This window comes from Equus quagga, chromosome 12, assembly GCF_021613505.1.
Source record: "Equus quagga isolate Etosha38 chromosome 12, UCLA_HA_Equagga_1.0, whole genome shotgun sequence".
NCBI classification, from domain to species: Eukaryota; Metazoa; Chordata; class Mammalia; order Perissodactyla; family Equidae; genus Equus; species Equus quagga.
In genome coordinates this window covers 95,949,685-95,962,468 of record NC_060278.1, presented here as the reverse complement: position 1 = coordinate 95,962,468, position 12,784 = coordinate 95,949,685, and the positions used below count along the sequence as shown (strand labels likewise).

The 12,784-nt window shown below is 46.5% G+C and overlaps 1 protein-coding gene across 1 annotated transcript in view; it reads left to right on the top strand.

The window, feature by feature from the left end:
* RIMS4 (regulating synaptic membrane exocytosis 4) overlaps positions 1-12,784 on the top strand; it is a 56,624-nt gene that overhangs the window by 26,119 nt on the left and 17,721 nt on the right. The gene's annotated exons all lie outside the window — the stretch shown is intronic.

The following is a 12,784-nucleotide window of genomic DNA, read 5'->3' as shown; positions in this document are numbered from 1 at the left end:
CTGGCTCCTTCATCCTGGATTCCAGAAGAATTCATGGGGCAGAGCCACAGCTAACTCACAAGCAATGTTTAATATGAGCAAGAACTAAACCATGGTTCTGTAAGCCACTGGAATTTGGGGGTCACTTGTTACTGCAGCATAACCTAGTAAGAGCTGACTAATACATTTAGTCCTTACAACGTGAGGTGGGGTCTATTATCATTTCTATTTTGTGAGGGAACTGAGGCTCAGAGAGGTTCAGTAACTTTCTTTATTTACTCAGAAAGTGGCAGAGGGACGCTTCAAGTCCCAAAGCCAGTCATTCTGGCTCCAGAGCCTGTGCTCTTAAGAAGACGGAAGTATGTGGGTTGTGTTTGGTGAACGATGAGTAATCCCGTGTGGATGGAACACCTGGTATGTGCATGACGTCAGACTTGTAGTATAGGTTTGGGGCAGATCCTGGAAGCCCTGAAGGCTGTGTGGATTGTGAAGCTTCCTAGTGCCAGATGGACCCACAGACTCTACCTTTGGCCCACAACCCAACTTCTTCCAAAGCTTAGTCAGCTTGCCCCCAGTGCTGAGGGAATGGCTTCCCGAGGAAAGGCAGCCACTTGAGACTGTAAATTGTCTTCCTTCCAATGATTGCTGGGATGTAAGTCTTCCCATTCTGGCTGAAGTAGAGTAAATGACTTTCCCAACCATCCCTGCTACGTATAGGACCTCCCCTCGCCCAAACGTATTTACTTTGCTTTCAGAACTCTTTGTCCTCAGTTTACATTTTGGTTCCACATTTTACCTTCTCCCTATGTGTTTTCCACTTGTCAGTATCACTTCGGCTGTAAACTCTCAGAAGGTAGCACTTGCATCTACAATAAAATCTTACGATTTTATTTGCAATTGTGTACCATCCAGCATTGAAATAATCTTACTTACAGTCCAGACCCTGCCTCTATTTCCAGTGTTGTATTAATTACTCTTCTCCTCAGTTCCCATAATACTCCATGTATATCTCTGCCCTTGAACCATACTGTTATAACCTTGTGTTATAATTGCCCCTGTACTCGTCTGTCTCCCAGTAGACTGGGAGTTTCAGCAAGGTCTGGGTTTAATTCATCTGTGTTATGCATCTCCCGCAAGGGCCCTGGCACTGAATAGGCTCTTAGTAAGAGTTTGTTGAATGAGTGATAATTACTTATCTATGTGATCTCCCCTCCCCCACCACTAACTATAAGCTCCTTAAGGACAAGGACTGTGTCTTTTTAGAATCCCCAGGGCCAAGAAAAACCTGCATAGGAAATGAGCTCAGTAAGAGTATATTTCATTGGATAAGTGAGAATACGTTTCATTCCAGGGGCAGAACACTTTAGAGTTACAGAGCACATTCATATCCATTACCCATTTGATCTTCTCCAACCTTCACTCTCCTGTCTAGTGTTCTCAAATCCTTATCCCGTGCCCTTTGCCTCCCTTGCTCCCACCCATTTCATCTCTGTGTCTTCATGATCTCTCCCTCTTCCCACTTCAAATCCTCTTGCAAATAGGTCTGAGGAATTCACATACGCCCCAGTGTGAAGGAGCCTAAAGGGTAAATTACACTCTGGTCTACACTGAGCCAGGATCATGCTCCCAGCTAACAGCTTTGCCAAGTTGGCCAGGTTCATTAACCTCTCTGAGTCAGCTTTCTCTCCTGCAAATGGAGACAATGTTTACCTTCAATAGTAGTTGTGAGCATTAAATGAAGTAATGTTGAGCACCTGTCATAGGCTCTGGGCGCTCAGTAAGTGGGAGTTCCTGTCTTTCTGTGGAAGGATGGAATCTGAGACATCAGCAAGCCTGTGGGAAGGGATTGTTTAAAAACAAACATAGGATTGGTTTGCCTTGTTCTGAGGTCTCCCCTCGCTGTGGGCTGCCACCTCCGCCCCAGGCGAGCCCAGGCCTCAGCGCCTGGTCAGCACCACGGACAGCTTCCCGTGCGTCTGGCTGTTTGGCTACTGTACTTAGCAGCATCTCCGAAGCCTTCAACTGCACGTCACAACTTTATTTTATGTACCACCAAGAGATATAAAACGTGACAGAATTTAACTCTGACATGCCATTGGTTGTCATTCGTATCTTAATTTCAGAGATGTTGAAAAATATTTGTCTTAGAATCCGTGAAATAATGACAGTTTATGAGAGATAGTATCAGTGAGCCATTAACCACTGACCCTTGAAGAGGTTAATCATAATGGTCAGCATTCATTGAATGCCTACTGTGTTCCAGGTCTTTTTCACTCCTTCCTCTCCTGTCCTGGATGCTGTCTGCCATCTATGCATTCACTTAACAAATATTACATTTGGGGAATATAAATGTGAACCAGATAGACAGTAATCATGTTTCCCCACCATCCTTCTTCCCAAAATAGTCCAGTGCTGAGCCTCATTTCTTCAGAACATTGCTTCTTGCTGAAGGATAATCTAATGTGGTAACCTCTGCAGTCCACATCATGCTTAACCCATTTAAAAGATATTTCAACTGCACTTCCTGTGACCCAGCAATTTCACTCCCAGGTATGTGCTCAGGAAAAATGTGCACAAATGGCCAGCAAAAGGCGCATACAAGACTGTCTTTGGCATATCTATTTTGTAGTATTCCTAAATTGGAAACTACCCAAATGCTCATCAACAATGGAAAGGATGAAAATAATTTTGATATATTTACACAGTGTAATACAATAAAGCCGTGAGAATGAATGAACTGCAATGAAACAATCAACGTAGATGAAACTCACAAGCAACGTTGAGTGAAAGAAGCCAGACACGGTATAAGATATGCTAGATGATTCTATGCGTATAAAATTACAAAACAGGCAAAACCAATCTGTGCTGTTAGAAGTTAGGATAATGCCACTCGTGAAGGCGGAGTAATTGCTGCTCATGAGGGGCTTCTGGGGACATTGGTAACGTTCTGTTTCTTGATCTGAGTGCTGGTTCTATAGATGACTGCACTTCATAATATTCATCAAGCTATATACTTAAAATTGTACACTATATAATTGTATACTGTTCTGTATGTATATTATACTTCAACAAATAGTTGTTTTTAAAAGCACTTTTCTCTCGAAGAAAAGAGAATGCTGAAAATTTCATATGCAGGATGATGGGTAAGACATTTAGGGGTAGCTGATCACATGAGATATTTGGAATTACCTGAATTATTCAGTGTGAATGGAATATAGAGCATATTAGGGAAAAGGGGAAGAAACGAGGCTGGAAATGTAGATTGGGACCAGATCAGAAAGGCAGTGGTGTTGAGGCTTTGGGGATTTATTCTGTAAGCAATGGGGTGCTGTTGAAGATTCTTAATCAAAGAGGTGACATATTCAGGATTGAGTTTTAGAAAGCTCTTGCGGGCCACGGAGTAGAGAACTGAAAGGAGAGGATGCTTTGGTGCTGGGGACACCAGGTAAAGGAGAGGTTGACCACCTGACCAAGCATTCAAGGCACCTGAGATCTTCAGGCGCCAGCTAGACTTACCAAACCAGAATCCCCAGGAGAGGAACCCGGGGAATCTGTGTTTTAACTAAGTTCCCAACGTATTCCAAGCTGTCTGACTGGCACTGGCCTCCGAGCAGGTGTTTGGCAGCCTCTGAGTTAGTTGACTCTTGCAGAATTGGCAAGAGAAGGTGAGGGTGTGAGCCACGTCCGTGATCCTGGTGATGCAGAGCAGGCCTGAATTTGAGTTCCCAAAAGGAGGCATGGAGACACATTCTACTTAATGAGTTTACAAACATATGTCACTTACTACATAGCACTTACTATCTGCCCGGCCCTGTTCTAAGAACTTTTTTTTTTTTTTACAAATATTAACTCGTTTAATCTTCATAAATCACTGTGAGGTACATCTATTAATTTTTCCACTTTTTTGAAGAGGGGGAAACCGAGACACAGAGTTTAAGTAACTCACCCAAGATCACGCTACTAATAAGTGACCAGGGCCAGCTTTACAACACAGGCTATCAGGCTCCATTTTCCATGCTTTTAACCCCTAGGTTGTGCTCCTCCTGAAGATGCTCCAGAAATATTGGTGAATGGCTGTTCACTGTGAAGAGGAGCTGAGAGGGTGGCAGTTAGGAAACCTGACGTTTAATACCAATATGGTCATTGACTCGTGCCCCTCTCTAGACTTCAGATGCCTCTCTACACAAGGAAGGCATTGGTCAGGATGACCCCTAAGTTCCTCCAAATGGGATCTTCTCTGGTTTTAAAGGAAGGCAGATTTTGACAGCTCTAGAGAGAAGAGGGAGAAGGTAAAGACCCCTCACATCAGGGATTGTGCTTCCTTGGCCTGTCCTGAGACACAGCCAGAGGCAACATCAGGGCTATGGAGGCCTGAGTGCCTCAATGTCAGCTCAGTTGTTGATTTTCAGATGAGTCTTAAGACCTGGGCAAGGGAGGCATGTGAGGCTGAAGTCACTGGGAATAGCTTGTCCATGGAGAGGAAGAAGAGGCAGCAGTCTCCAGGTATTTATTCCAGAGGGACATGAAGGGCAGTGGCTATAGGACAGAGAAGCAGTGAGCCCCAGGGACCATGGGACTTCTCTCATCTTAGTTTAAAATGACCCCATGACCCAGAGCTCTTGTGTCTGGGGGCCTTCACAGGCTGTGACATGGACCTGGAGTGGGCCACTCTCAGAGATGACATTACTCTCTGGTCAGTGACATGGTTAGGGATTTTAGAGCCTGGGGACCTGGAGCAAGTCACATAACCTCTCTCAGCATTGGGTTCCTCATCTGGAAAACAAAGCTGTAAAGACGCACTTCAATAAAATGTCAAAGTGGAGAATAGATATGTTCCCTTCTTCCTCTCCCTCCCACCCCCACATTCCTGGGGTCTCTAGTGGTTAAGAGTATAGGATCTGTTTTCACAAAGACCCACGTTTAAAACCCAGCTCTGTCTTGTCTGGTGTAAACGTGGGCAAATTTCTGAACTGCTCTGAGCCTGGTTCCTTTTGTTGAATTGGATAATAATACTTGACTCTCAGAGTTATGGTTAAATTATATATATATATATATGTAAAATAGTTGCTTGTTCAGGGTAAGTGCTAAAAATAATGGTATCTACTCTAATAATTTATCGTTATCATCACTTTATCATCCTATTCCTTACGAACACTTTTTGGGAGAAATTACATTAAACACATTCGTATTCAGGTATAAACAATTGAGTGAGATTTACTTGTTTTCTTTGCTGGAAAATTTGCATTTTTCTTGGGGATACATCCTAAAAGTAAAGCCAATTCAGTCGAACACACTGTTAGTGGGATGGGTAATGGTGAGTGCTGTCCTAGGTGCTGAAGGGAAGTAAACGCAGAACGAGCTTCCACTGTAGACACTGACGTCAGCTAGGTTGACTGAAGACTGTATTTCGAGGTGTAGTGGAATAGATACCCCAATAGACGTGAAGATGAAGTGCCCCTGGGACTCGAGGAGTCTGATCAGGGAAGTCTTTGTGGAAGAGACAGTATTTGAATTCTGTGGTAGAGCTTAGTAAGTTTAGTTTAGCGCTTCATTAAAAACATGGTGATTGGAGTCATGAAGACCTGGGTTTGAGTTCCAGCTGTGCCATTAGTAGCTGTGTGTATCCTTGAAGTTACTTAACCTTCTTATTTGTCATTTCCTTCCCCTGTAAAATAGAGTAGTAGCTATCTCACAGTTTATTGTGAGAATTAAGTGAGATGATACCTATGTAAAACACTTGGCATAGTGTCTGGCACAGTGATAATAATAATAATATTAATAATAGTCATCTTTATTGAGTGCCTACTGTATGCCGCCACCCACCTAGGAATCCTGGAGATTAAATGTTATTATATTATGACATTATTTTATTCTTAGATTTAGTTATCACAACAGCCTGAAGAGTTTGGCAAGTGCCTGATAAATTATAGATGTTATTTAAAGCTTAACTCTGGAGGGTGGTTAGAATTTTGATAGGCAAGGTGAGGAAGGGAGGAAAGTAAAGGAGAGAAAACCAGGATGCAGAAGTAATTAAGGATGTACATAGAGCAATGAGGTGCCCACTGGGCTGGGGTATAGAGAATGTGGGGGAGACCAGGAGCAGATGGGGTGGGAATCAGATAATGGTCTTGAATGCCTGAGTGCGAAGGTTGAACCTAATTTGGCAGGCAATGGGGAACCATTCTAAGGTTTTAAATAGAAATCATGGCATGATTGAAGCTGTGGTTTATTTATAGATTTATATTTTACCTTCATTTACATTATAGAATTAATACATTTAACTATAAAAAATTCAAAAGACATGGAAGCATACAAAAGAGAAGTAAAATCTTCCCGATGTGCTGGTTGGAGTGTAAATTGCACAACTACTTTGGAAAGTCATTTGATGGCAGTGTTGGCTAAAGCTGAGAAAATACCTGCCCTGTGACCCAGCAATTCCACGCCTACGTTTATTTCCAAGAGACATGGGTACAAATGTTCACCAAAGGCCATGCACTAAAGTAATCCTAGCAACATATTCCTGATAGCCCCAAAATGGAAAAAAATCAAATTATTCCGTCACAATTGTACTGAATAAGTACATTGTGGTATATTCATACAGTGGAATACTATTTAGTGGTGATAGTGAGCAGTCTACCACTGCACACAATAATATGGATGGATCTTATACTATCAGCATATTATGGAGAAGAAGCCAGGCCAAAAAAAAATGGCCATACTCTGTTTATAAAATTTAAAAACAGGCAAAACTAATATCTGGTGTTAGAGATCAGAATAATGGCTACCCTTGTGGAGTCGGTTAGAGACTGGAGGGCTGGGCACAAGTGGACTTTGAGGACCCTAGTAATGCTGTGTTTCTACATCTGGGTGCTGATTACACGGATGGATTTACTTTGTGAAAATTCGTCAAGCTATCCACTTGAGGTTTATACACTTTCTCTCTACTTAGATTTAAAAGCTACAAAAAATAATCTTTCACGTACTTCCTCTAACAGTCTTTCTCCCTTAGTTATTCTGCATTAACAGTTTAGTTCATATCCTCCCAGGTTTTTCTGTGCCTATGCATAAATATAAAGATAAAGCTATATAAAAACTATCTATAGCTTCATAGAAATGGCATTATGTTTTACATATGTCCTGCAACATGTTTTTTTAACTTAACAGTATGTTGAGGCAATCTTTCCATGTCACTGTATCTGTAGGTCTAGATAATTCTTTTTTTTTCTAACATCTGTTGCCAATCTTCCTCTTTTTGCTTGAGGAAGATTGTTGCTGACCTAACGTCTGTGCCAGTCTTCCTCTACTTTATGTGGGACGCTGCCACAGCATGGCTTGGCGAGCGGTGCTAGGTCTGCACCCAGGATCCAAACCTGCGAACCCCAGGCCGCCAAAGCAGAGCATGTGAACTTAACCACTGCGCCACCGGGCCGGGCCCTAGATAATTCTTTTGAACAGTTACACGGTATTTTGTTGTGGGAATGTGTCATTATTAAGCCAGTCCCCTGTTGATAGACAGTCAAGTCCAGCATTTCGTTGCTGTGAACATACTGTGGGGAACCTCTTCATGCACATCTTTGTGTACTTTTGTGACTATTTGTGTAGAATGAGTTAGTAGGAGTGGAATAGCTGGATCTGAAGTGGTAATTTAGGATAGTTAATCTGTTAATAGCTTGTTGGGTGAGTGGGTTGGAAGCTGGGAGACCGGTTAGGAGGCTGTTAAAATAGTTTAGACTTTTTAGAGGTAATTAGGGTGGTTGACTGTGAAAATGGACAAAAAGGGAGAGATATAAGAGATATTAAGGACAAGGACTATGAGACCTGGAATCTGATGAGAGAGGGGGAAAAAGTCAGAGAGGTCCTTGGGGGCTTCTGAGTCTGGGTGGCTGAGAAGATTGGGAGCATAAATCAGAACGAGTTGATTGGCAGAAGTGGGGCCAGGGATGGGTTTAGTTTTGGCCAGCTTGCATCCAGGGAGGCTGCTCATGCTCCAGGTGGTGATGTCCAAAATGCAGTTGGAAGTATTGCCCTGGACAGAGTTCAGGGCCACAGATCGGGATCGAAGATTCATTTGCTTTCAGTGGTCCAGAGGTAGTGGGAGGGGAATGAAATCAACAGGGGGGAGAACCTAGAGAGAGAGAGCGAGCTTGAGGACTGAATGGGGGGAGCCTAACATGTAGGGATGGGGCAGTGGTCAGACTGATGGGAGGAGATCCACTCGGCTCACTATCGAGGAAGTCCAAGAAGGAGGAATCTGAAGTGACTGTCGTTCAAAGGATGAAGTAGTCAGTAGCCTATGTTAGTCCCCACCCCCCCACTGGCCCCCTAGTGGGTGCTATCGTTATGTCTTGTGCTTGTTCCGCAGAGCAATTAACACACTTGTGATTAATCAGTGTGGTCATCTGTTTAATGTCCACCTCCTGCTCTGAACCGTGAGCTCCGTGGGGTCAGGGACCACACGCCTCTTGCTCTCTCTTCTATCCCCAGCATCAGGCCTGGTGCTTGGCACACAGTGGTGTTGGTATCCCAGGTTGTTATTGGCTCCTGGCAGGACTCCAGCTGTCCACACACCCTCTCCCCACTGCCCCCCTCAACACACATACTCCTCACAAGTCGGGAGAGGAGGGACCTAGAACCCTGCAGGAGAAAATTCAAGCTGTGCAGATTGAGTTTCGGGTGCAGTGAGTGTGAGCGGGTAGCCAACAATAGGTCATCCAAACTCCATTTATTTGTACATCACAGGCCAGCCTCAAGGGCAGTCTCACAAGTGGTACCCAAAGTTTACAGGACTCAAACTCCAAGCATGTCCAGTGGAGCACTGGGACAGCCGTGGATGATGCGTTTGCTTCCCTTAGCCATCCCTTTGGGAGGCTGGCCCTACTCCATGCCTGCAGTCGTTATGCAGCAGCTCTTCTTACCACATTTCTTGGAGGGAATGGTGTTGCCATCGTGATGGGTGACTGTGCTTGTGTGTGAGCGAATGGAGGAATGTCTCTCTGTGCCTGTGGCTGTGTTTCTGAGTGAGCATGTGGTATGTGTCTCCAGATCTTTCTCTGTGTCTCTGGAACCAAGCTGTGCAAAGAGTTTTGAACTTTGACTTCCTTAGGGTGCCATCTAGGCCAGGTGTCATAGGTCAGGTTTCCCCAAAAAGGACCCTGAGATGAGATTCCTGTGCAGGTGATGTATGAAGGAGAAGCCCCCTCCCCCCCCCCCAGGAGACCGGTGACACAGGAAGCAAGCAGGGACATGCTGTCAGGCAGGTCTCATGGACGGCGGTTCAGCCCCTCCCATAGGGCTTCTGGGGAGCCCGGGTTCTGCCTCAGAGTTCTGACCTGAGAGTTCACTCTCCTGTTCCATTTAGGCTTAGACTAAGGGGGCCAGGGTCATAAATTCCCAGGCACTTCTGCCTCTGCCTATGTGGGGGCAAAGTGGGCTCGGTAGCTCAAAGGAAGACCTAAAGACACCAAGAGAAATGTTGGCAGGTAGTCACTTTCAGAAGCCAGTGTGGAGGGGCCTCACAAAAGTGGGAAGGAGGGAAATGAATGGGGATGTGGGTGGAGCATCATCCTTGTCCACTCTGTGCATCAGGCCAGGGTCTATTTCTGGGCCCCTATGGACCAGAAGCAGGGGCTGAAATTCCTCCTTGTCTCCCATCCGTGTGTTTTATCAGTGGAGACCAGCACTCAGAAGTGTGTCTAACATCTTCACGAGGGCTCCCCACTGAACAAGAAGGCACTCAATCAATGTTTGTTGAGTGAATGGAAGCACCGTGCTTCAGGAGTTGGGGACTGAGATGAGGCCCTTGTACGTGGTCATAGGCAGTCACTGGAAACTGGTTTGGTTAGCCGTGTGAACGGAATGGTGGGGTGGAAGGCACACTTCAAGAGAGGAGACTGCATGCTGGTGACCTGAAGGCCAGAGGCTGCTCTTTGAAGGAGTTTGTTAGTCGAAGAGGGTGGTGAGCAGGCTTGAGGAGGAGTGGAAAGAGCCAGCAGACAACAGGAGGTAGATTCAAGGCCCAGAAAGGACACATGGAGGGAGGAGGTCCCAGCGAGGGTGGGAAGAGGTAGGATGGAGAGAACAGATGGTGGGTCAACCTTGGCCAGGAGAAGGATCACCCCTTCCTCTCTGAGGAGAGGAAAGTTGAGAGGCAGGTTTAAAGGTCTGAGGATGGTGTAATTTGGAAATGAGAAACAGCGTGTCACAGAGACATATCTTTTCAGCCAGTGGGAGAGAAAGGTCATCTGTTGGGATGGATGGGGTTCCGGAATGGGGAGTAGCAGAGCACTGGGACAGTCACTTTGAGGACTGTGACTGAGTCGGCAAGAATGACAAGACGAAGGGTTGGATGGCTGAGGTCAGATGGTGGACCTTGTCAATGCGGTTGGGTACAGCTGTGATCCCCAGACTGGGGACTCTTGAGGTAGAGAGGGTGGCATGTTGGGGAACATGCAAGACAGTTGGTGTGGGCTGATTTGGGGTGCATTGGGAGGTCTTTCTCTGCGGTGGCTGTGGCTGCTTTTGTTTAGCACCTACTGTGTGCCAGGCTGTGGTAAATGTTCTCTCGTTTAGCCCACTCAACAGCGAGTGCTACCCGGCCTGCCCGAGTCTCAGCTAGTGGGGCAGGGCTGTTCTGAGGCCCAAGTCGTAGGATACTGCATGTGAAATGCTCCGGGGCTGCAGAATGCCACACAGACGTGAAGCACACCTCTCCACACCTCCTCCTCAGCCCCCGTGGAGACTGAGCTGTTTGTCATGCTTTTTGGTCCTCCCTTTTCCAGGAGAAATGTGTCAGACCCTGGTGGGTGGAGATGAGCCAGTGTGGGGCTCCAGAACAGGGCTCACGGGGAGGTAAAAAGCCCAGGCAGGTATCTGCAGCCTGCCTGCGTGGTGCCAGGTCATGGGTCCGTATCCCCAGTTGAGGGGGGTGTTTGTCCCTGGATGGGTGACTGTGCTTGTGTGTGAGCGAATGGAGGAACGTCTCTCTGTGCCTGTGGCTGTGTTTCTGAGTGAGCATGTGGTATGTGTCTCTGGATCTTTCTCTGTGTCTCTGGATCTGCTGTACACAGAGAAACATAGAAATGGTTAGGAGGGGCAGTTGCTGATACAAATTAGGGAAAGAACAAATGATGAATGAAGGGAATCACAGACCCAGGGACACACATGTCCCCCCACGTGTTCAGAAACACCCAGGGTGGCGCACACACAGAAATGTACAGTGTCAGTTTCTCTCTGTGCTTTCTTGAGTGGGTTGGCATATACTTCTTACAGAGGTGTGTGTGGGTGTCTGGCACACCCACAGATACATATACCCATTTAGCCTCAGAAACACAGAATGATAGGTATTTGGAGACCCATGGAAACACAAATATCGATCCTCAGACGTACATTAACACACTCTGTGTCTTTGCACGTAGATTCCTCTGTGTGTGTGTGTTACTGTGTGTTTTTCTGAGTGTGTGGGCATCTGAGTGTCTGAATAACACAGATACGTGTGGGAGAGAAACTTGTGGGTACACACTGAGAAACACACACGGAGCATCTGTATCTCTGCGTGTGTGTGTGTGTGTCTTAAAGTCAGGGAATTGTTGAGCCAGGAGGAGGCCTGTCTCCTGGCATGCAGACCCAGCTCCCCCTTGCCGAGCAGGGTTATGGTGGTGCTGCTTTCTCCTGGTAGGTCACTCAGCAAGCACCGAGGAAGCCCCAGAGGTGTACCAGCTCATCTCAGACTTTGTGGGGACGTTGGGAAGATCCCAGTAAAGATCTACCCCCTCCCCTAGCAAACCCACAGTCCCTACAGGGTGGTGGGAGGTGGAACGCTTACCTTGATCACCAGGCTGTGGAGTAGGGAGTAAAAAGACCCTCCTGGGGTCACATCCTGGCTCTGCCACCACTTGGCTGTATGGGCATGGATGAGTCACTTAACCTCTGTGCCTTGTGTCCTCGGTGCTAAGGCAGGATGAGCAGGCGCATCCCCCTCCTGGGCGGTTGGGGATTAGGACCGCTCTCAGGCAGACACTCGCTCATCAGCTGTTATTAATGGAGCACCTGCAGTGGCTGAACACCGCCTTGGTCCTGGGGCTTCAACAGTCAACAAGACAAGTTCCGTGTCCTCACGGAGTTCACCCTCTATGTGGAGGAAGCTAGTTAGTAAACCAACAGTGTACAACATCAGGGGTGGTGAGTGTTAGGAAGAAAGCCAAGCAGGGTGATAGGGCAGAGAGGGGCAGGGGGCAAGAGGGGCCGGAGAGTGCAAGGAGGGTCTCGGATAAGATGACATTCGATCGAGGTGGACGGGAAGGAGTGAGCTACTAGCAGGAGAGAGGATGTTCAAGGGGAGGGACTAGCAAGGACAGAGGGCCATTGTCCTCATAATAAGCCTGTCATTCTCCCTTTTACAGTTGAAGAAATGGAGGCACAGAGAGGCTGAGTAATTTGCCCAAAATGTCACAGCCAGTGAGAAAGAGATCCAGAATTTAAACCCGGGCAGTCTGGATTCTGAGCTAATGATCTAAATCTGTGGTCCTCCGTCAGGGGTGATTTTTGCCCCCAGGGGATATTTGGCTGTGTCTGGAGACATGTTGATCACCACGACAACTGGAGGGTGCTGCCATGGCATCTAGTAGGTCGAGGCCAGGGATACTGTTAGACCTACAATGCGTAGGGCACCCCTGACAACAATATCCTGGACAAACTGCCAGTTGTGCTGAGGTGGAGAAACCCTGGTCTAAATCCATGCAAAGCCCTTGACAGAGTATGACACGTAGTAGGGGCTCCACGAATAGTAGCTGGAGAGGAGGAGGAGAAG